We start from the raw sequence: 22,785 nt of genomic DNA on the forward strand, positions 1-22,785 counted from the left end.
GTTGACTAGAGAGCAGTAGCAAAACTCATGGTGAGTCAAATCCGATTGCAGTACATCATCAATGGGGACACAAATCATTAACCATACAAATGATCAATTAATCAGTGAACCAGATTTAATTAAGTGCCTCAAGTGAACAGAGAGAAAGAACAAGCCAATAGTATCCACAAAATATTACAAGATTAGAATAAAGATCTTGAAGGAAAGATATGGACCAAGACTTGTAGAGGAAGAAAAGATGTGAATGCGTTTCAACATTTAACAATGGAAAAAGTACTGGTGTTGTTAAGGTCGCAAGTTCTAAAGACATATTGAAGCATGTATTTATTATACACTATTCTGTATGACTGCAACATTCCTGGCTTGTCCTGAATATCTGGGTATGTGGCATGTTGCCTCCACTAGCTTATAAACTCCATGAGTCCTTTCTTAATGACCCTCCCTTTTTCCCACAATGCTGTTCTAGAGGTATTGAAAAATGGTTGCTAAATGAGAGAAAGAAGGAATTTCTTACCACTGAGACACCAGTCTCCTGCTGGATCTTGTGCTGCAACTGGGTGATTCGCCTGCGGGCTCCCTCAATCTGCTCCTCTAGCAGGCTGCTGGCAGGGTTACGACTGCACATCTCTTGGAAAGGCTGCACAGTGGGGAAGAGAAAAAAAAAGGAGAAATGACAGAGAATGTAGCAGTTACTATTGGGAAGTCCCATCAAGCATAAAAAGACCATGAATAGATATCTCTCTACTAGAAGATGATGAACCTTTCGACGTCTGTTAGGGTAGGAAATCAGTAACTAGAAAACAGCTTTTTAAAAGCCAGTTGGGAGACAGCAAGGTGTCACAATGGATAGAACACTGGCCCTGGAGTCAGGAGAATCTGACCTCAAAACACTTGACACTTACTAGATGTGTGACTTTGGGCAAGTCACTTAGCCCCAACTGACACCCTCCACACACACACACACACACACACACACACACACACACACACACACACACCCCAATGCAACAGGAGTGGAGAGGGAGAGACCTGCATACTTTGCAGGAAATCCCATTCCTGCTGCTTAGCTTAGCTAGTCTCCTTCAGAAAGTCCTCAGGAGGATGTGCTCCTGTGAGTTCCTGGGCAGTTACAGAGTTAGCACTATTCTAACTGACTTTAGACCATGACCCTTTACCTCATACTGTCCTGTGCTGTGACTACAATGGTTTTCCTAAGTGTCTCCTCTACAAGAGAAGCTGTGAACACGAATGAACTCACCCATTGTGGATCTTTTACACTTTCTGTTACAGGAAGGGGCGAGGAGAAGGTGAATCTTACTTCTCCTAAGAGGTTTGACCAACCTTAAGTGCCTATAAGTGAGAAGTGCCCAGAGAAAGAAGACTCACATAACTAAAGCTCCCGTGTTCATGCACATGAGACAGAAGAGTCTTTATCCTAGAAGACCTGCATTCAGAGGCACATGCAGGCTGGGAGATCCTAAGTGAGTCACGGAATTCCTCTGGGTACTGACACAATGCTCTAAGGCAAGAAGCCGCAAAGAAGATGGTAACCAAGCTCCAAGCGTAGAGGGGATTCCTCATTTGTGACTATGCCAAATTATGCAATCAGAGGTCAAATTCCCCTCCTTATTCCATTATCTATGTAAGTACTTATAGCCTTAAAAATAAATGGGGGGGAGGGCAGCAAGGTGGCACAGTGAATGGAGGTAACAGACTGTCTACATTCATTATTTCAAAGATAAAAGTACCTGTTCTTAAAGAGCTGGCAGCCTCAAGACACCCATCCCTCTCAGGAAGCAATACCAGAGTGTACCCCTACTCCTGCCTGTTTCCTTCCAACCTATGTGGCGGTACTTTAGTTTTAAGGTTGTGCTTCACAGTCCTGGACACTGCTGGATGGGACAGCCCGTCGTTCCTCGCTTTTTTATAGTCGCTACCACTAGAATCCTGTTAAAACACACTAAAAAGGCCCAGGCATCTTCTTTTGGAATTGAAGCATCCTGTGAAATGTTGAATGGGCCATCAGCTGACCCTCGGGAGGCTGTTATAAAACAGTTCTTTATTCTAAAAGGCTTTGCATTCTAAGTTAATTTACACCTGTGAACACGTTACAGATTTAAACCACGTTAGTACCAAATAAGATTTTAGACATCAGCTACTCCAACCCTTGATTTGATTAAAACTTGTGTTTCAGAACAAAGGACACGTTAACTCTAACATGTAAGGTAAGAGGAAAATGAACATGAATGCACAAAAAAGGAAAGAGGTCACTACAAATATGTAGAATCCAAGAACACAAATCCTACTTTGTCCATGTCTAAAATATGTCTTTCTGCATTTTAAGCACGAGATGAATCGCAAGCTTCATTTCCAGTCTTTTGGACACATTGTCACTTTTTTGGACACTTTGTTGATTAGCATTTGAGAAGTCTTTTCGAATTATTTTAATCTGCAATGCTACTGTCATTGTGTAAACTATTCTTCTAACTACTCACTTTATTTCCTAGCAATTCCAATTTCTCCTGAAAATGGCATTTTATCATTCTCTGAGGCATAATAATATCACACCACATTCCTACACCAACATTTGTTTGTCCTTCATTTTTGAAGAGGAACAATATCATTATGGAGTGATATCTTGACTTGCATGGGAATTGAATTTGAAGTAAGGAAGAGGTGCGCTAAGTTGTCGACCTCACTTTTCCAGTCATTAAAGTCCATTGTTACATCAGAAGGACTAGGGATGGCCCAGGATGCAGTGGACGACTTTGGCATCTTACCTGCCTACCAAGCTCTGAGCTCCCCACAGGACCCGCTTTCGCTACCTTCATGGCATCCAAATCGTTCTCATCTGCCCATTTCGTCGGAAGATGCCTTCCTATGCTTGAAGTAGATAACTCTCTAACTCACTGATGGCTTTTAAAGCTGCTGCTATCTGGGGTATTTTGTGGAGGACTAGCACTTTGGTGTGAAAGTCTGCCAAGGCCTTTTCAGAGCTACTCATCTACTGTGGTGTCCACCAATACCCCATCTCTCAGCTATGGCAACAAGAAGCTATAGCATGACAGAGACCACACTCTGATCAAACCAACTTGGAACACAGGCTAAACCAGGTTGAGGATAATCAATATAATTTCATTATTCCCCTTCGTTTCAATTGTCCAGATACTATTTAAAAGAGTTGCTCTAAATATTTTGGTACAACTTCAATGCTATATGAAGATGTATTCTGATGGAAATGGATATCTTCAACATAAAGAAGATCCAACTCACTTCCAGTGGATCAATGATGGACAGAAATAACTATACCCAGAGAAGGAACACTGAGAAGTGAATGTAAATTGTTAGCACTACTGTCTATCTACCGAGATTACTTATACCTTCGGAATCTAATACTTAATGTGCAACAAGAAAATGGGATTTACACACATATATTGTATCTGGGTTATATTGTAACACATGTAAAATGTATGGGATTGCCTGTCATCGGGGGGGAGGGAGTGGAGGGAGGGGGGGTTATTTGGAAAAATGAATACAAGGGATAATATTATTAAAAAAAATTACTCATGCATATATACTGTGGGGAAAAAAAAAATTCTAAAATAAATAAATAAATAAATATTTTGGTACATATCTTTCCCTCTTTCTTTTACCTTTTTGGATCATAAGCCTAATAGCACAGGTCAATTTCTGAGCATAGTTCCAAATTCTTTCCTCGAATGGCTAAACCAACCCACAACTCGACCAACAATGTACTGATTTGCCTGTTTTTTCCTAGTCCTTCTAATAGTTGTCCTTTTCAATAGTCTTTTGGCCCTAAGATGGGACCTCAGAATTACTTTGATTTTAGGGCAAGTTGATGGTACGGTAGAGAAAGCACCAGTCCTGGAATCAGAAGGACCTGAGGTCAAAGCCAGTCTCAGACACTTACTAGCTGTATAACCCTGGACAAGTCATTTGAAAACCAACTGTTCTTCCCCTCTCCCCCAAAGAATTGCTTGAATTTGTATTTCTCTAATTATTAATTATGTGGGGCATTTTTCTCACACGGTTGTTCATTTTCTTTTGCCATTTATGTATCAAGTGGTTCTGATAGACCACTTTTCTTTACCTGTTTTCAGTGTTCCTCGAGATTCTTGTTCATCTTAAATTTATAAAAACGATAGCCAATATTTAGATCAAGCTTTTAAGTTCCCAAACACTTTCCATGCATTATCTAATTCAGCAGTAGATGCTATTTTGTTCTCGTTTAACACGTTTGAGAAGTTATCGATTTGTCCATGGTTACAAAATTATTAGATCTTGAATTGAAACTGAGGTTTCTCCTAACGCCAAGGTCAGGGTTCTTTTTAGCATATAGGAGTACTTTACTGTTTTCGTTTCACAGATCCTTTTGGAAATCGAGTGGTCTATGAATCCCTCTTTATAATAATGTTTTTGTTTTTTTTCATTCATGGATGAAGCAAATCTTAAACTGTAGTTAGAAGTTAGTGAAAATAAAAATGCAATTGTTTTTTCCCTTAGGAAGTCCATAAACTCCCTGAAACCTATCTTCATCTGTGGACTCCAAATGTGTGGCCCCGCAATATACCAAGATGCCTCTATGCTTCTACTATGACTATAGCTTGATGTGTGAGCCATGCTCAATTCAAGTTGTTCTCTCCCAGAAACACCGCTTACATTTTTCTGAAGAAGGATAGTTTTGGTTGTCTTCATTGGTACCCAGGCCGCTTTTACAGGGAAGGAAAGAAGAAGGGAGATCATAAGTGGAGACTATGGCCTGGGGAGGCAATACCTGTAACTCCTTCTCCTCCTGTCTCAGCATATTGAATGAGATCTGGTTGGCATGCTTCTGTGCTTCAGGATCCTAGAACAGAAGAAATACTAGTGGCAAGCTTAAGAGGTTCACCCTGGAACCTTGGGTCCCTCCTATCCATTAATCCCAAGAGTAACAGTCAAGAAATGGTTTTATTATGGGCAGATTCGACATCATAAATATGTTCTACCATCCTGGACCGGTCACATCTTTCCGCCTCTTTATATCTCATTTTTGTGAACCTCTTCGCTAAAGCTTTTATTCCTCTGGCATGGAACTGCTACCCTTCTTTTCCTAACTCAGCTCTGTCTTTCTCCTTCCCCAATTTGCTGTCCTCCTTCAAGACATTTCCTTTGAGTAAGACCTCTTCTCTTAGTCCCTAGCTCTATTACCTATCCCTGTGCCTGAGGTATGGAGTTTTCATCTGCAATCATTTCTATGTCTCTGTTGTTCTTCTGCTTTGCTTTGCTTTTGTCATGCAGAATTCTGTCTCATTCACCTATCTCTCTTCTCCATCTTCGAATGAGCTTCTAAGCATAACAAGAATTCAACCCATGGTGTTGAGGGAATTAAATAAGAATAGAATTGGATAGTAAACAATAAGGAGGAAACAAAGGTATATAGAAACTGCTCCTTTTGAATTCTGTCTTTATGAATCTATTTGCTTAGTTTCCCTCTCTAAAACTATAATTTAAGAGAAATCCTCTCAATTCTATCTGCTCCCTAACATTATGAAATCGACTTTTTTTAAAAAAGGGAAAGTACTGAGCTTGCAGGGGACAAAGGGAACCGTTACCTGCAGGGGCTTGCGCCCTGTGATACACTGTGGAAGTGGTGGAGGGGGAGGTGGTGGCGGTGGAGGAACAACTGGGATTACCCCAGGAGTTACTAGTGAACCCGGATCCTCTTAGAGTCCAGACACACCAACACATGAAGAACGGCCCAGAAGACTCAATGCTACATAAGCACCAGCAAAAAAAAAAAAAAAAAAAAAAAGAGGAAAATCATCAAGAAAGAGAATGGTAGATTGTCACCCCCTTCCTCTGAACTTGTAGATCAGCAAATGAACTGTTCTTATTTCACATTTTTTATATATTTTCTCCTTACCATTTCATTCCTATCCTCTCCCTTTCCATCCCTGTTCTTTCTAATTCATTTCCTTCCCCCTCAAGCAAACATCCATCTTTTCTCGTGCTTTACTAACATGTATCTTAGTCCCCCTTCTTCCCGCCTTTAAATCTTTCCTGCTTTTATTGAGTCTTTCCTGGGTCGATGCCAGAAGGCCACTTGCATAGACTCGGCTGCTATGCCTCCTAAATTGCTTCCTAAGATCTCTCTCCCCAGGACAGAAAAGAAGGGAAGACTGACTATAAATACTCTTGGGATTGAGTACCTTTTAATTTTTATCCCTTTATTGGAGCTCCAAAGTATAATATGAATGATAACCAAGTTATCTGAAGAGAATGACAGAGTCAGATGTGAAATGGTAACTGGAGACTGCAGCAGCCTAAGTTGATTACTCCATGCCAAGATTCAAGAGCTTTAGGCTGCCTGCTCTCTCTCCTCTCTCCCCTAACTCAGCCCATGCTGCTCACTTCACTCCCTGGTTCTTTTCAACCGACCTGCTCACGTTTGATGAGCTTCACTACTTGTGAAGTGTGAACTGTTAGTCCCCATGGTGCCATTTACCTGTTGAGAGTTAGAAAAGAGTATCAGGTTGTAGACGCAACTCCATGTGATCTTGGTCAAACTCCCTATTACCTGCAAATGAACCCTGCCCCATACTAATCATTCTTTCTGTTTTGAAGGAGCTTTACTCCAGCTTACACCATCCACTTTGTTCCTACTCATCCCCGTCTGTTTCCTCTGATTACTGAAATTTGCTTCATGTGATCTGCAGCTGAGTGTATTTGGTCTCTCCAAAGCTTCCAAGGCTGTAAGCATTTTTATTTTCAATAGCCTTTGTCAACACTAGTTCTGAGTGCTGTACCGTGAAGAGAGAAGTTGCTGACTGCCCTAGTCCCTTGCAGCACTTGCATAATGAAGCCTATTCCAACTCTTAGTGTCTCTGCAACGATTCTAAGATCCCTCTGTGGAAAAAACGGCATAAGACGAGTAGGTGAATCACAGAATGCCAGAGCCGGAATGTCCTTCGGAGATCAAATAGAAATGGATCCCTGCTAGCCGCATACTGAGAAAACCACTAATCAACATTATCATGTCCTATTGTGTTTTGTGAAACATCTCTCCGTGTTGTGAAAGAATCTGGCCATTCTGGAGAGCAATTTGGAACTATGCCCAAAAAGTTATCAGACTGTACATACCCTTTGATCCAGCAGTGCTGCTATTGGGATTATATCCCAAAGAAATACTGAGGAGGGGAAAGGGATCTGTATGTGCCAAAATGTTTGTGGCAGCTCTTTTTGTAGTGTCTAGAAACTGGAAGTTGAATGGATGCCCGTTCATTGGAGAATGGTTGGGTAAGTTATGGTATATGAAGGTTATGGAATATTATTGCTCTGTAAGAAATGACCAGCAGGAGGAATACAGAGAGGCTTGGAGAGACTTACATCAACTGATGCTGAGTGAAAAGAACAGAACCAGAAGATCGCTGTACACTTCAATGCTGTATGAAGATGGATTCTGATGGAAGTGGATATCTTCAACATAAAGAAGATCCAACTCACTTCCAGTTGATCAATGATGGACAGAAACAGCTACACCCAGAGAAGGAACACTGGGAAGTGAATGTAAATTGTTAGCACTACTGTCTATCTACCCAGGTTACTTACACCTTCAGAATCCAATACTTAAGTTGCAACAAGAAAATTGGGTTTACACACATATATTGTATCTAGGTTATACTGTAACACATGTAAAATGTATGGGATTGCCTGTCATCTAGGGGAGGGAGTAGAGGGAGAGAGGGGATAATTTGGAAAAATGAATACAAGGGATAATGTTTAAAAAAATTACTCATGCATATATTGTCAAAAAAAATTATAAATAAATAAAAAAAAGAAACATCTCTCCAGTATGTTGAAATTGAGTTCCAAAGTATGACTGGACACTTGGGATCTCACCCTTTCTTTTGGCAGAGGATGAGAGTGAAGCCCAAAGGAGGTTGGCAAACTCTGCAAGTTCATTCACTTTAGCAGCAGAGCCAAGGTTGGAAGCCACATCTTCTGACTTCCAGAAGGGATGAGTAAAAAGGAAGAAGACGGACTGATCCTCATCTAGCAGACTCCCTGACACGGTGCTGAGGGCTCAAAGAGGAGAGAGGAATGGAACAGAGGGGTGTTGGTGACCAGTCCTCTCCCTCTCTGTGTACCCACGGCACCTTCTCTACTTCTTTCCTACCCAAACGTTTCCTACTCTTCACTCAAAGATGGACGATCCTCTTTTCTAACTGGGACAAATGGAAAGCATAAAGAAAAGTTGCTTTGTCTCTTTTGCCAACTGTCTGCATGACTCCCGCTGACGAGCCGGTCACCCTCCTTCACACCTGCTCTCACGGCTGCACCTCCCAAACCGAAAAGACAATGTGTAATCAATGTGTCCCATGGACTTCTACATGAACCTCACTGAACTGACCAGATACCACAGACTCCCCCATCTGTATCTTCTCTTTGACTAAATTTTCTCTCACCTTAGCTGGTGCCTCTGGGGCTAGAGTTTTAAGCCCTGCTATCTATTACACGGTCCAATACCTCTACTGCCTCACTGATGAGAAGTCCGGTTTTGATTCTAGCCACGGAATTATCTGACGTTTCCTTTCTTTCCACTTCTACTGCTCAGCCTGGATGAGAGGATTAAGGGGATGGCAAGAGAGAGGGAGGGGGGCAGACAGGTAGTCAGGGCCAGACACTGGGCAAGAACGACTCAAGAAGGAATGAATGGGAATAAGGGTTGTGTGTCTGGCCGCCTTCTGTTCCAACCAAAATTACTTCTTCATGAAGCATTCTTGCCCATTTCCCCCAGAGGGAAGAATTAAAGAGGACTAACAACTCTCTTAGAATGCTTAAGGTTGACAAAGTGCTTTCCTAACCGATCCCCTTTGGAGAAAGGCTGCCTAAGGGTCTACAGTCCCACGTTCTAGATCACAACACTCAGGCTCAGAAAGAGGATCCGACCTATCCCAAGATAGGCAGAGAATAAGTGTCCGAGCCGGGACTGGTCCTTCCAAAGGAAGGAGTGAAGAATGTTCATAAGTGCGGAGCACTGGCGATAACAAATTAAAAAAAAAAAGTCTGCGCTCTCCACGAGCTTCCCTTCTACTAAGGGACAAGACACATAGGGAAGGCTTCCCTTCCAAGTCCCGGGGAGAAGTCCCGCCATCTTCGGGACCCTCCAGTTCTTAAAAGAAACAGGTCTCTAGTTCCATGCCACACTGTTTCTAACTCCCGAAGGATCAAGTACTCCAAGGGGCTACCTTGCTTTCTACCTGGGGAACGTTTCAGACTGCCTATCTCCGGTGCCCAGCAGAACTCATCGTTTTTCTCCCCAAACCACGGCTCGAGGTCATGTTTACTTTGCACCTTCTAGGCGCAAGCTGGCAGCCCTTACTGCCCTGCCGGACTCTGCGTTCTCCTTTATCCCACAAGTCCGCTCTGCTGTCCGATCTGGTGACATCTCACCCATGCCCTTCTCTCCCTTCTGGCAGCTGAGGCCGGAATCCAGGTGGGAAAAAGCCATTTAGGGCTGGGCTATAGAGACCTCCCCAGGGCCTACTGTGGAGTCGGGGGCGCATTTAGGGGTAGGCTTAGAGTCCGAGACCACGGCAATCCCGGGCTAAGAAACACATCACGGTTTATTCCACCTGCTCCTCACTTATCTACGACTCTCAGCTCCCGCACCAGGTACTAGAGGTCACCCACTCCGGAACCTCCGGGGGGGGGGGGCGACACCCCGAGGTCCGGTCCGCCGCCGCCGCCGCCCCCCCAGGGGAGACACCGGGCACCGTCCGGCTGGGGGGCTGGGGAGGGGGCTGCCCCGAGCTTCCCGGCGATGTCTCGCTCGGGTTGCCGGCTCCGCAGCGCATAACCCTCCATTGGCGCTGCTGCCCCGGCCCTGGCTCTCGCTACCTCCGCCTCCAGCCGCGACTCCAGCTGGGGGTTGCTTCTCTCCCGAAGCCTCGCTCGGAGCGCCATGACGTCACCATACGTCACCTCTCCGTGACGTCACTAGACGGGCGGGGCTCTGGCTCCGCCGCCCAAAGGGGAGGGTCGCCGCAGCGGTGCGCGATTTCCCAGGTGCTTCTGGGAGTCGTAGTTCGGCTTTTTCCTGTGGCTTTCCTTCCACTTCCACCGGCCTTTTCCTCCTCCTCCTCCTCCCCTTCTTCCTCCTCCTTTCCCCCTCCCCTCCTCACCCCTCCAACAACTCCGGCCGTCGTCATTTAGCAACAACCACAATAATTAATTACTGTGACAACGCTAAGGATAGCTTCGGTTTGGGTTTCCTTGTCTCTTTTGAGGAGTTGAGAGTGCTTCCTAATGCACCGTCTGCTTGTTAAGTTTCGCGTTTCTATGAGCAGGTGTAATTGGGCTTCACCTCTCTTGGAAATAGGCCGGTGGGGCAATCACGTGCTATAAAAAGAATTTGGAATATTTACATGCCGCTTTAAAATTGGCAAAGTGCTATGGGTTACATATCTAAATGTACATAAAATACAGTCTGCCTAGATTGAAATAGACAGAGCTATGTTTAAAATGGTGTTAAATACATACGGCCCCGGTGTGTAAATGGGAAATATTGTTGCATAAATGTAAACTACATATTTACATGTGGGTAAATGCAGCTGGTATAAAGAGGCATCTGCACGTCTTGTGTACATGTGAATATGTACATGTATGCAAGGTATGTGTAAGTCTATGCACCTATAGGCAGGCATATGGATATCTGCATCTCTACATCATCTCCTTTGTCTTGCCTGAAATAAAAAGCGTCTCACAAAAATGGTCTGTCTACATTCTGCTCCTGTCTTTAAGTTGTGGGTTGCCATAGAGATTGGGTAAGTACCTTTCCCAACCCTCCTCCTGCTGTTATCTTCATTTTAGTTTGTGTCTGTATCTTCTTTGTACATACTTGTTTTCTTGCTGTCTCTCCTAAAGAGCCAGGAATGTCTCTTCCCTCTCTGTGTACCCTCTGCACTTAGCAGCATCGTCTCTGGCACACTTGACAGCTCCATAAATGTTTATTGACAACCAGCTAAAAGCGTGCCAGCTAGCACATGACCTTGGGGTTGTTGCTTCTCCTTAACACGGGCGGAATTCTTTTAGTCTCCAGCTGGCCTTGTCCGGCTTGGCCCAGCCAGACCAACTTTCTGTAGTTCCCTATGTATAAGATTTCATTTCCTACAGGGCGGAGCTGCCCTCTGACTACAATGTACATTCTCCTGACTTCTGTCTATTATTACAATTCAAATTTCAAAGTTCATCTCGAATGTCACCTCCCACATAGGACCTTTCCAGATTCCCCAATCTGGAAGTGGACACTCACCTCCTCAAAAAAAAAAAAAAAAAAGTATTCATTGAAATATATTTTGCATATTCCCATTTTGTACATATCTATTTGTATATATGTTGTGGTGGCCTCTAGAAGATTAATTTCTCGAGGGCAGAGAGAGTTTCATTTTTGTCTTTCAATCTCTAGCACTTGCAACAGCAGCGTGATCAATTAACAAGCATCTACAAAATGTGTGATGAGTGCCAGGGATACAAAGAAAGAGCCAAATTCCTGCCTTCAAGGAGTTCACATTCTAATCTGGGAGACAATATGTACGTAAATAGGCATGAGATACTTACAACATAGATACAGTGCAGCCTGACCAAAAAACCCACAGAAGCTACAAGAAGGTGGCTTGTGAGCTGAGTCTTAAAGGAAGCCATCCTTCCAAATATTTCAACACAGCAATAATATAAGCTCCTAAATCTTCTCTTTTCCTGTCTACACATTTCCATTTCCTTAATCCAAACTTCACATGACATGCTTCCAAGAGCTTTTGTCATTCTGACTGACCTCCTCGGAAATCTAGCTGATTAATGTCTCCACTTCTCTATTCCCATTACAACCTTTCCCTGTTCCCCTCCACCCCCAATCCTCTGGCATAAATCTCCATATCATCTTCCCTTCACACCCTGCTCCTCCAATTCATACTTTTACCTAAAGCATCTTTCTTACCCATAGACCTGGAAATGTGACCACTTCTAAAATTCCTCAGTAACGCCCTCTTGCCTCCATAATAAAGTTCAAACTTTATATGTCTCTGCCCGCAAGACTCACGCAAATGTGGTGGCCCTTCTACATTTCCAGCCTCATGTCATGCCCTCTCCATTCCAGGCAAAATGGATAATCTTCTGCCTTTTGAATACAAACCATGCTGTCATGTCTCTGTACCTTAGCATAAGCTCTTCCCTAAACCTGGAGATCCCTTCTTCCCTATCTTCACCTATTTTCCTCCTACCCATCTGTTAGGATTACTTTCAAGCCCAATCCAAAAGCCACCTTCTTCAAAACACCTTCCCCAGTCCTTCTCTTAACAATCATCACCCCCCTAAGACCTCATAGAGCACTTGACTTTGCGACTTTCTAATTCACTTACATAATATTGTGCACTAGCATTTATGTCCATGCTGGTTTCTCATTCTCCTTGAGGGATATGTTCCTTGAAGGCAATGACTCATCGATAAATCAACAAGCATTTATTAAATTCTTGTTGTGTAGCAGGATCTGGGCTAGAGTTTAGAGATTTACACAGAAATGAAACCAGTCTGTATCCTCAACAGGCTTCGTATACATGTACGTATAAATGTACAGGAGATAACAAAACAGATGTACGTGAACCTTGGGAAGGATGCACACTAACAGCTAGGAGGACCAAGAAAAGCCTCATGAAGAAAGTCATGATGTTTGACCCAAGACTTGAAGGAAGGCAGCAATTCCTAGAAATAGAGGGGTGAGAAGGATGTGCATTTTACCCAGGAGATAGTATTAAGGCATGGAGACAAGCAAGAGTTTGTGCGTGCTATGGAAGAAACAGGGAGGATCATTTTGACCAGACTACAAAGTCCATAAAGGAGAGTAATATGAAATAGGGCTGGAAAGATGGGGTAGGAACAGATTGTAAAGTTTTAAATCACAAAAATTTTACGTTCGATCATGAAAGGAATAGAGACACAACAAAGTTGAATGGGGGCGGAGGTGAGTATAAGACATTGGTTACTATGTAGAAGTTGAATTTAAGTAGAAAGAAACTTGTGCCCAATTTTCATAAAACCTCTAACCTCTTAGGAAAGTATAATTAAGAGTTACAGGTTGCTATTTTGTGTTTTAAATATTTATCAATGTGTGCTCTTAAGTTTGTGGTTTAAAACATGTCTTCCATGGTGGAGAAAATAAATAGCTATCCTATAACGGATCTACTTTCTACATCTAATAAAAGGGATACTGCTAGTTCTTTTTGGGGACACCCTGGACGGGACAGTAACCTGAAGCTTTGTTTTAGAGATTTTTCTCCTTAATACTACTCTGAGGGTATTTGTTGAGGAGGAAGAAGGGTAGCAGAAAGGGTAAGAAAAGCTTGATCTCATTTTATGGGAAGTCAGGCTATGTAGGACTAAACTCAGTCTGCCTGAGTCAAAAGCCTAAGTCCCTTAGTTGGAAAGAGTAAGGGGTTTACATCAGGTGTATTGCTGTTTTTTGGTTGTATTTACTGAGCATAACACTAAACACTGATTGTAGAAGGAAAAAGAGGCACGGACTCTTAAGGTTTATAGAATAAATTAGGAAGTTACTGTTTGCTTTCTAACCTTAACTCTTTCCTTCTGGCTTCTGAGGACAATAGGCAGTATGGACATTTTGAGACCATGTGACTATGATAAGTAATTGGAATTCATGTGCCTCAAGCAACACTCTAAAACCACAAATTCCAGAATTGTAGCCAATCTGTGGATGTTTAGTCATTTCTGGGCAGAGAGAGTGGAATTGTCTGCCATTTTCTTCTCCAGCTCATTGTGCAGATAAGAAAACTGAGGCAAACAGGGTTAAGTGACTTGGTCAGGGTCACACATGTAATAAGTGCCTGAAGCCTGATTTGAACTTAGGAAGGTAAGTGTTCCAGACTTAGCTGTCTATTTTCAGTAGTATTTCCCACCCCAGCTTTCCCCCCAAAAAACGTCCTTATAACAATGACATTTAAGTTCCTTATAACAATGAAATGACAAATTCATACTAAGAAGCCAAAAGCTAATGGAGTACTACACAGACAAGATACTACAATGTACTAAATACTTAAATCACCATATTCGATTCTATTGCCAATTGGACTGAACTACTAATCGGCATGCATTTCATTGCCTTCAGAGGTTGTTTCCCCTAGGTAAAATTCCTCCTTTATGCTACTACTTTCCCTCTACTGATTATATAGAAATTTATCCTGTTCATATCTTCTTGAGACTTAGTTGTCTGCATAGTGTTTCTCCCATCAGATTAGGAACTCCTTGAGAGCAGGGACTAGCCTTTTGCCTTTCTTGGTACAATAAATATTTGTTGACTGAGTCACTGACTAGTAAACTATGTTGAGAGTCCACCTGACAAAAAACAAAAATGAAAGCAGTTTGGTCTTTAAATCAAACAGATAATGGGTTCAACTCACATCATATACTTACCAGCTATGCAACCAAGAACAAGTCCCTTGATTTTCAGTTGCCTTCTGGAGTAGTATTCTCTTTTAAAAAGAATCTCTTTTATAAATAAATGTTTTTAATATTTATATCATTTATCAATAGAGTTGTTCTGAGTGAAGAATTTTATTAACGTTATAATGCAATAGATTTATTGGATAGTCTTCATCCTAAATTCTACCTCGTTTTTTGAATCATAGTTGGATATGTAGCTATACTTCTCCCCAAAGGGGCAATTAGAGTGCAGGGCAATTAGAAGTCCTTTAATTTGCCTAAAAAGAATTTTGAATGTAATCTACCTTTATATTCCCTAATAGTAGTGCCTTTGAAAGATTGTAGATGGTTAGTTTGTTGAAATGATAGCAAACACTTAACACTTTCTAGCTGTGTGATCCTGGGCAAGTCACTTAACCCCAACTGCCACAGCAAAATAAATAAATAAATAAATAAATAAATAAATAAATAAATAAATAAATAATTAAAAAAAAATATATATATATATATAGGAACCATTTGTTGAAATTTTAAATTGTGGAAAATCTTGAAATATAAGTGGTATTTGGACTTCATTTGGTAAGCAAAAGGGAATCGATTGAAAAGATATAATTAATAAACAAGAAACTGAAACCAAATATATATTCATATATATAATTATTATTAGAAACTTGTAGAAATCCAATAGATGCTAATGGGACTTATAGTAAGGTAAAGTATAAATATGTGTTGTACTTTTAAGTCTACATTGCTTTTGTATTTAGTAAGAAATGATGCCATTCTAATCCTTAAACATATTTTTGATTAATACTTTTTATGCAAAGAATTTATTTTTTATTTCTTAATCTCTTATTTTAATAATTTCCAAGGAGGACATTTAGACCCTGAGGTCAGGTAGCCTGACCTCAAAGATGATAGATGATGAACCAATCATAAGGTGGAGCAATATGGGTCATACACCCAAGGATCACCAACTCTGCCCTTCCCTCTCTTTCTGGCCCACCCCTTACTGAATCTGTTCCCAGCCCCTTGGAATAATTACAAACTATCTGAGCACCCAAAGAAGCTAACCCTACCTTTATCCTCCGTTCACCAAGGCATACCCACTTTGTGGAAGAGACTGCCCCTGACTGTAGCAAGTATCCATTCCTACAGCGTGGGGGGAAGGGAGGGGTGTCCCTTCTTAAGAAAAGGCTATGTGCTCAAGACAAAAAATAGTGAATTAACAGTTTCCACTCCCTTCTTTTTATTTTGTGTTGAACCAAGTGAAACACAGGCTGACCATGTAAACTGATGGACAGAAATCCATTTACATCTCAGATCTTATTATACTAGCTTTAAACCCGCATAACCCATTTCCTGTTTCAGTATCTTTAAAATAGCATATATATTACCTCTTCATTTCAACCTCAAAAAAGCAGACTTCCTTTTCGAAGTAGCTCAAGCCATATCTTCTCCAGGAAGCTTTTCGTGATCTCCTCAGGTGCTAGCTTGTGCCTCTTTCAAATGATCTGATTTTAATGATTTTATATTTTTCTTCAGATTGTTTCCTTGATTCGAATGGAAGATCAAAAGAAATGAGTACTTCATTCATTATATTTGTATCCTCAGTATCTAGCATCTTTAAACTATGCCAGCATGAAATTCATGTGAATTTCCCAACAATTTGGGAGGTAGATGTTATTATGAGCCCTATTTTATAGTTGAGGAGACTGAGGCAGATAAGTATTAAGTGACTTGTCCAACGTCATTTAACCGCTAATAAGTATCTGAAGCTGAATTTAGACTCAAGTCTTCCTGAATTCAGGTTCCTGTGCCACAACCAAAGAGGGAACAAAATTATGGTTTTTGCAAATGGCACGACCATCTACTTAGAGAACTTCAGAGCATCAACTAAGAATGAATTAAAACAACTTCAGCAAAATAGCAGAATATAAAATCATCACCTTTTTTACATATTAATAACAAAGCCCATCAGTGAGACAGTGAGAAATTCCATTTAAAATCATTTTAACTTATGTGGGAGAATACCCAAATTATACAGGAACTATGACTGATTGAACTTTCTCATTGCTGTTACAGACGCTGCAATCACCAGGTGCACAACTCATTGTCATTATCAATTAATTCCTTGTTCTCCTTCACCCCATATATTTGACTTGTCAAAATTTGTTATTTCTACTCTCAATGACCATTCACATAGTCACCAATCTTGTTGCTGATGGTTGCCACTTTATTCCTGGATCACTGCAACGAATTTATGGTTAGTATCCTTGACGCAAGTTTCTCTATATTCCAATGCACTCTCCACACAGTTGCCAAGGTGATTTTCCTAAAGAGTGAGTCTACTCAAGTAAACTGCAATGGATTCCTAATGCCTCTAGGATTAAATATTATTCAATCCCGACCTCTCTGCTGACCTGACGTTTTACATTATCAACCACCTATTAAACATTTCAATGCAACTTGGGTGGCATCTTGACTCCTCACTCTCTCACCTCTAATATCCAATCTTTTGTCAACTCCTACATCATTCCTACTTTCTCAACATCACTTGTGTATGTGCCTTTTCTCCTCTTAAAGCTGGCTCCCATCCTGATGTAAGCCTATATATCACTTCAGGTTTGGACTAATCCAATAGCCTGCTGGGTGGTCTCCCTGCCCCAAGTTTCTCTCTTTATCATCCGCTCAGCTGCCAAAAGTAATCTTCCGACTTTGAGTGATCAATAAATCCCAAGGGCTTCTAAGCATTTTCCTGAAGATCCTTTGATTTTCAAAGTCTTTTTATAAGTTTTCATAATATCCATCTTACACTTCAGTTCAGCTTTTTTTGTTTTTCCTCTTCCATAGACAAGATGCTTCATCTCCCAATTAAGTATTTTCACTGTCTCACATGCCTGAAAATATTCTTCTTCATCTCTACCTCCTGATTAAGATCTTGTAGCAGCTATAACCCCCATCTTCTACCAAAAAAATCTCTTTGATTCTTCTTAATTCTAATACTTACTTTCACTGTTACCTCCATACATACCTATATCTATACATATACATATACACATACATACCTATATCTATACATATATAGATACACATATACATACATACATATATGTATACATATATATGCATATATATAATGTATGTGTATACACAAACTACATACATACACATGTGTGTGTAGCTTGTACAAAGTTGTTGATATGTTATATCTCCCATCAGACTATGAGCACCAAGAAAGGAGCATTGTGTCTGTCACATAGTAAGCAATTAATAAATGTTTACTGCCTTTAACTTTCTTCTTTATTTTTTTTTATTCTATGGCAAGTTTTATAATGTTCATATTTTAATATGGTAGCACATCTTTGTGATTTAGAAGGAAATATACAAATAATGGGAGATGTACTCCAGTAGTTTTTTTTTTTTTTCCTTATTGAGAGGGTATGTGATCCAAAAAGTTTGGAAACCAGTGTTCTGCTGCATACAATTGAACTAATTATAATCTAACTAGATTTCACTCACCAAACCTACAATTGTAATATTCAAGTTGTTCTTTGTTCCATGTCTAAAGGGTTGGCAGTTCTTTTTATCATAAAGAAACTTTCTATTTCTCTATTATATTCCTCTAAGAATTCCAATCTCAATTACTTAAAAATCCAGACAACCTCAGTTCTCACTTAGTAATCCTAACACCATTTCATCTAAAGCTTCTGGTTTCCTTCTTTTTTTCTCTCTCTCCAGTCTCACCTCTCATCTTTTCCATCCCCATCCTTCCCCCTCCCAGTTTTTTTTTACTTCATTGCTAACTTCTCTGAAATTCATGGCTACACAGTTACCTGCAATTTCAATTTTCCCTTTTCCAGGTGAAAATGAGTATTTTTGTTGAGGTTTGAAAACAAATTTTCAAGACTGCTATTCTGTGCCATTATTATGAAAGAATTAAATCTTGGGAGTTAACGAATGATAAAAACTTACTTTGCAGGAACACCAAGAATGTATGATTCAGCTTCTGCGGCCATATTGGGTTAAAATCTTGAGCTCTGGTTTGGCATGAACAACAATAAAACACCATGAGATACCATATGACCTAAAAACAGGGAAAGGCTAATGGCTTTCCCTGAAGTGTTCCATTTTTCTTATCTCCTGAGTAAAGAATTATAAAACAGATGATTTTTATCAATATTTTACTGAATTCACTCCACTTTAAAGGGATGAATAAGATGCTATTTGATTAATTTTGACCCTTGCTTCCATCTTTACTTTTCACAATGCCACATCACCCCACCTCCATAAAGCTTACCAGCTGGTTAGTCTCAGTGCTATTAGTTTGAGGAAATGCCAGTATTATTTAACAAGAAAAATAAAAATCACACTCAAGTGAGCACTGAATTATTCATGTGTTCTGATTTTACATAATTTGGATGTCCCTCTTTTTATTGCTATTTCGGTTTCTAACACTAAACAATTCTTTACTAGGTCCATCTTGGATTCCTGTGAATTAGGAGATAATGCTTTCAAAATATTCCCTGGAAGATGATGTTCAGAGCTGATGTCCAAATATTTACAGCCAAAGCTTAAACTATGAAAACAGCAAGGAATGCCCTTCAGTGCCAGAAGTGAAAAGTGTAGCATTAACTAGACTTTTTTTTGAATCAGCTGGTTATTCTGACAATAACAAAATAATAATCTTCATAATAATCAATTCCAATAATATTAAGATGTTTTTATTTCCAAGATGGTAAATACAGACATAACCTACATTAAAAAAAAGTTCTTTGGAGGTCCTCAACAAATTTTAAGTATTAAGTATTAAAAACTTGAGAACTGTTGCTTAATTCTAATCTAATCTTTTATTTTCAAAAGATGAGGAAGCTGAGGCCCAGAAAAGAAAGACAAGAACACAGAGGAAGTCAAGAGTAAAGTCAGGTTTCTGGTCCAGGTCTCTTGGAAGCTAAATCATAGCCCTTTTTATCTAGCCAAGATGTCTTACAAGGCTGAAATACTTGAATATTAATTTACTCTAGGATTGAATCACTTCTTTCTTTAGATTTTTATCACTTGCAAAATGAGTTAATCCAAGGAAATAAGAAATGAGAAATACAAGTATGGAATTGACTCAATGAAAGCATTATTTAAGCTTAAATATGAAATGAATGAAAAATAATCTTGAGTACCAACATCCAGACAAAAATATAAATACAAAGTCTATTCTCTTATGGGATTTTCCATCTAGCTAAGAAGATAAAAAGACACAGAGTGCCAAATGGAGAGATAGGTAATTAAGAGCTAAGTATTATATAAGCACGAATAATTGCAGGTTAGTTATTGTAACAGAAAGGTCACCATTTTTGGAGTCAGAAAGATTTGAATTGAAATGCTGCACCAGACATTTATTAGTTGTGGATCTTGGGAAAGTCAAATTTCCAATAGTATAATAGCCAAGATTATAGTGAAGATAACAAGTATACTTTTTTTTTCAATCTTAAAGTCTACATAATGGGTATTATAAAATGATGAATGCAAACATGGCTATGACTTTTTTTTAAGCAGCAAATCATTAAATTTGGTATTGAGAGGGTCTCAGATGTCATTTAGTCCAAGCCCTTTTCTCTACAGGAGAGGAAGCTGAGACCTAGTAATAGAATGCAAGTTTCTTAAGGTTCCATGGCTAATAACGAAACTGGCATCCAAACCCAGGACCTTTGACTCCAAATCCAGTGTCACTCTAACATAAAAAAGAAGCTAATTTACATTAATTTCTTCGTTTTGTGGAAGGTGGGAGGCCCACATCAACTGATATGGAATAGGAACCAACTCTCTAGATTATCAGACCAGTACTCTTTCTATGAGCTGTTAGGTGGCACCCGGAATGGAATCAGGAACACTCATCTTCTGGAGTTTAAACCTGGCCTCAAACACTTATTAGCTATGAAACCCTAGGTGAGTCACTTAACTATGTTAAATAACTATGGGAAATTAATTCTGTAAAATGAACTGAAGAAAGAAATGGCAAACCACTCTAATATCCTTTTCAAGAAAACCCTAAATGAGATCTTGAAGAGTCAGACAAGAATGAAATAAAAGGACCCACAAATGTTTAGAGCAGCTCTTTTTGTGGTAGCAAAAAATTGCAAAATGAGTAGATTCCCCGCATTTGGAGAATGACTGAATAAGTGATGATATATAAACTTAATGGAATTGTTCTACATAGCATAGTTTACCTCTCAGACCTGTGGAGGAGGAAGGAATTTATGTCCAAAGAAGAACTAGAGATCATTATTGATCACAAAACAGAAAATTTTGATTATATCAAATTAAAAAGGTTTTTTGCTTGTTTGTTGTTTTTTGTACAAACAAAACTAATACAGATGAGCTTGGAAGGGAAGCAATAAACTGGGAAAACATTTTTACAGTCAAAGATTCTGAAAAGGCCTCATTTCCAAAATATATAGAGAATTTACTCTAATTTATAAGAAATCAAGCCACTCTCCAATTGATAGTCAAAGGATATGAACAGACAATTCTCAGACGAAGAAATTGAAACTATTTCTAGCCATATGAAAGTCATTATTAATCAGAGAAATGCAAATTAAGACAACTCTGAGATACCACTATACACCTGACAGATTGGCTAGAATGACAGGGAAAAAATAATACGGAATGTTGGAGGGAATATGGGAAAACTGAGACACTGATACATTGTTGGTGGAATTGTGAATACATCCAGCCATCCTGGAGAACGATTTGGAACTATGCTCAAAAAGTTATCAAACTGTGCATACTCTTTGATCCAGCAGTGCTACTACTGGGCTTATATCCCAAAGAGATTTTAAAGAAGGGAAAGGGACCTGTATGTGCAAGAATCCTTGTAGCAGCCCTCTTTGTAGTGGCCAGAGACTGGATACTGAGAGGATGCCCATCAATTGGAGAATGGCTGAATAAATTGTGGTGTATGAACGTTGTGGAATATTATTGTTCTGTAAGAAATGACCAACAGGATCATTTCAGAAAGGTCTGGAGAGACTTACATGAACTGATGCTGAGTAAAATGAGCAGGACCAGGAGATCTTTATATACTTCCACAACAATGCTACATGATAATCAATTCTGATGGATGTGGCCATCTTCAGCAATGACATGAACCCAATCAGTTCCAATAGAGCAGTAATGAACTAAACCAGTTTTGCCCAGCGAAAGAACTCTGGGAGATGACTATGAACCACTACATAGAATTCCCAATACCCCTATTTTTGTCCGCCTACATTTTTGATTTCCTTAACAGGCTAATTATACACTATTTCAAATCTGATTCTTTTTGTGCAGGAAAACAACTGTTTGGACATGTATACATATATTGTATTTAATTTATACTTTAACATATTTAACATGTATTGGTCAATCTGACATCTGGGGGAGGGGGATGGAGGGAAAGAGGGGAAAAATTGGAACAAAAGGCTTGGCAATTGTCAGTGCTGTAAAATCACCCATGCATATATCTTGTAAATAAAAATAAAAAGCTGTAAAAAAAAAAGAACTGTGTCAAATTTACAAGAATACAAGTCATAGCCCAATGGATAAAAGGTCCAAGGACATGAACAGACAATTTTCAGATGATGAAATTAAAGCCATCTATAGTAATGTGAAAAAAATGCTCTAAATCACTATTGATTAGAGAAATATGAATTAAAACAACTCTAAGGTGTCACCTCACACCCTGTCAGGTTGGCTAAAATGACAGGAAAAGATAATGATAAATGTTGGAGGGGATGTGGGAAAACTGGAATAGTGATGCTTTCTTGGTGGAGTTGTGAAATGATCCATCATTCTAGAGAGCAATCTAGAACTATGCCCAAAGAGCTATAAAATTGTGCATAGCTTTTGACCCAGCAGTGCCATTACTGGGTCTGTGTCCCAAGGAAATCATAAAGGAGGGAAAAGGACTCACATGTGCAAGGATGTTTGTAGCAGCTGTTTTGGTGGTAGCCAAGAACTGGATAACGAGTAGGTGCCCACCAAATGGGGAGTGGCTGACCAAGTTGTGGTATATGTAGATTATGGAATATGATTGTTCTATAAAAAATAATGAACAAGCTGATTTTAAAAAGGCCTGGAAAGGATTATATGAACTGATGCTGAGCACCATAAGCAGAACCAGGAATACATTGTACCCAGCAACAGTAAGAATGTCTGATGATCAACTATGAAAGATTCAGTTCTTTTCTGTGGCTCAGAGTATTCCCAATAGACTTTGGACAGAAAATGCCATCTGCATCCAGAAAAAGAACTAAGGAGACTGAA

General features: G+C 39.8%; 1 long non-coding RNA gene across 1 annotated transcript; it reads right to left on the reverse strand.

The window, feature by feature from the left end:
• Nucleotides 1-411: 411 nt before the first annotated feature.
• On the reverse strand, nt 412-22,492 carry LOC141548705 (uncharacterized). Its single transcript, XR_012484039.1, has 7 exons — nt 22,433-22,492; nt 18,463-18,527; nt 15,885-16,040; nt 6,439-6,505; nt 5,613-5,773; nt 4,796-4,867; nt 412-637 (listed from the first exon to the last, which is right to left on the reverse strand). It is a non-coding gene; the product is annotated as an uncharacterized LOC141548705 (long non-coding RNA).
• Between the last annotated feature and the right edge of the window lie 293 nt (nt 22,493-22,785).

This window comes from Sminthopsis crassicaudata, chromosome X (genome assembly GCF_048593235.1).
Source record: "Sminthopsis crassicaudata isolate SCR6 chromosome X, ASM4859323v1, whole genome shotgun sequence".
Taxonomy (NCBI): Eukaryota; Metazoa; Chordata; class Mammalia; order Dasyuromorphia; family Dasyuridae; genus Sminthopsis; species Sminthopsis crassicaudata.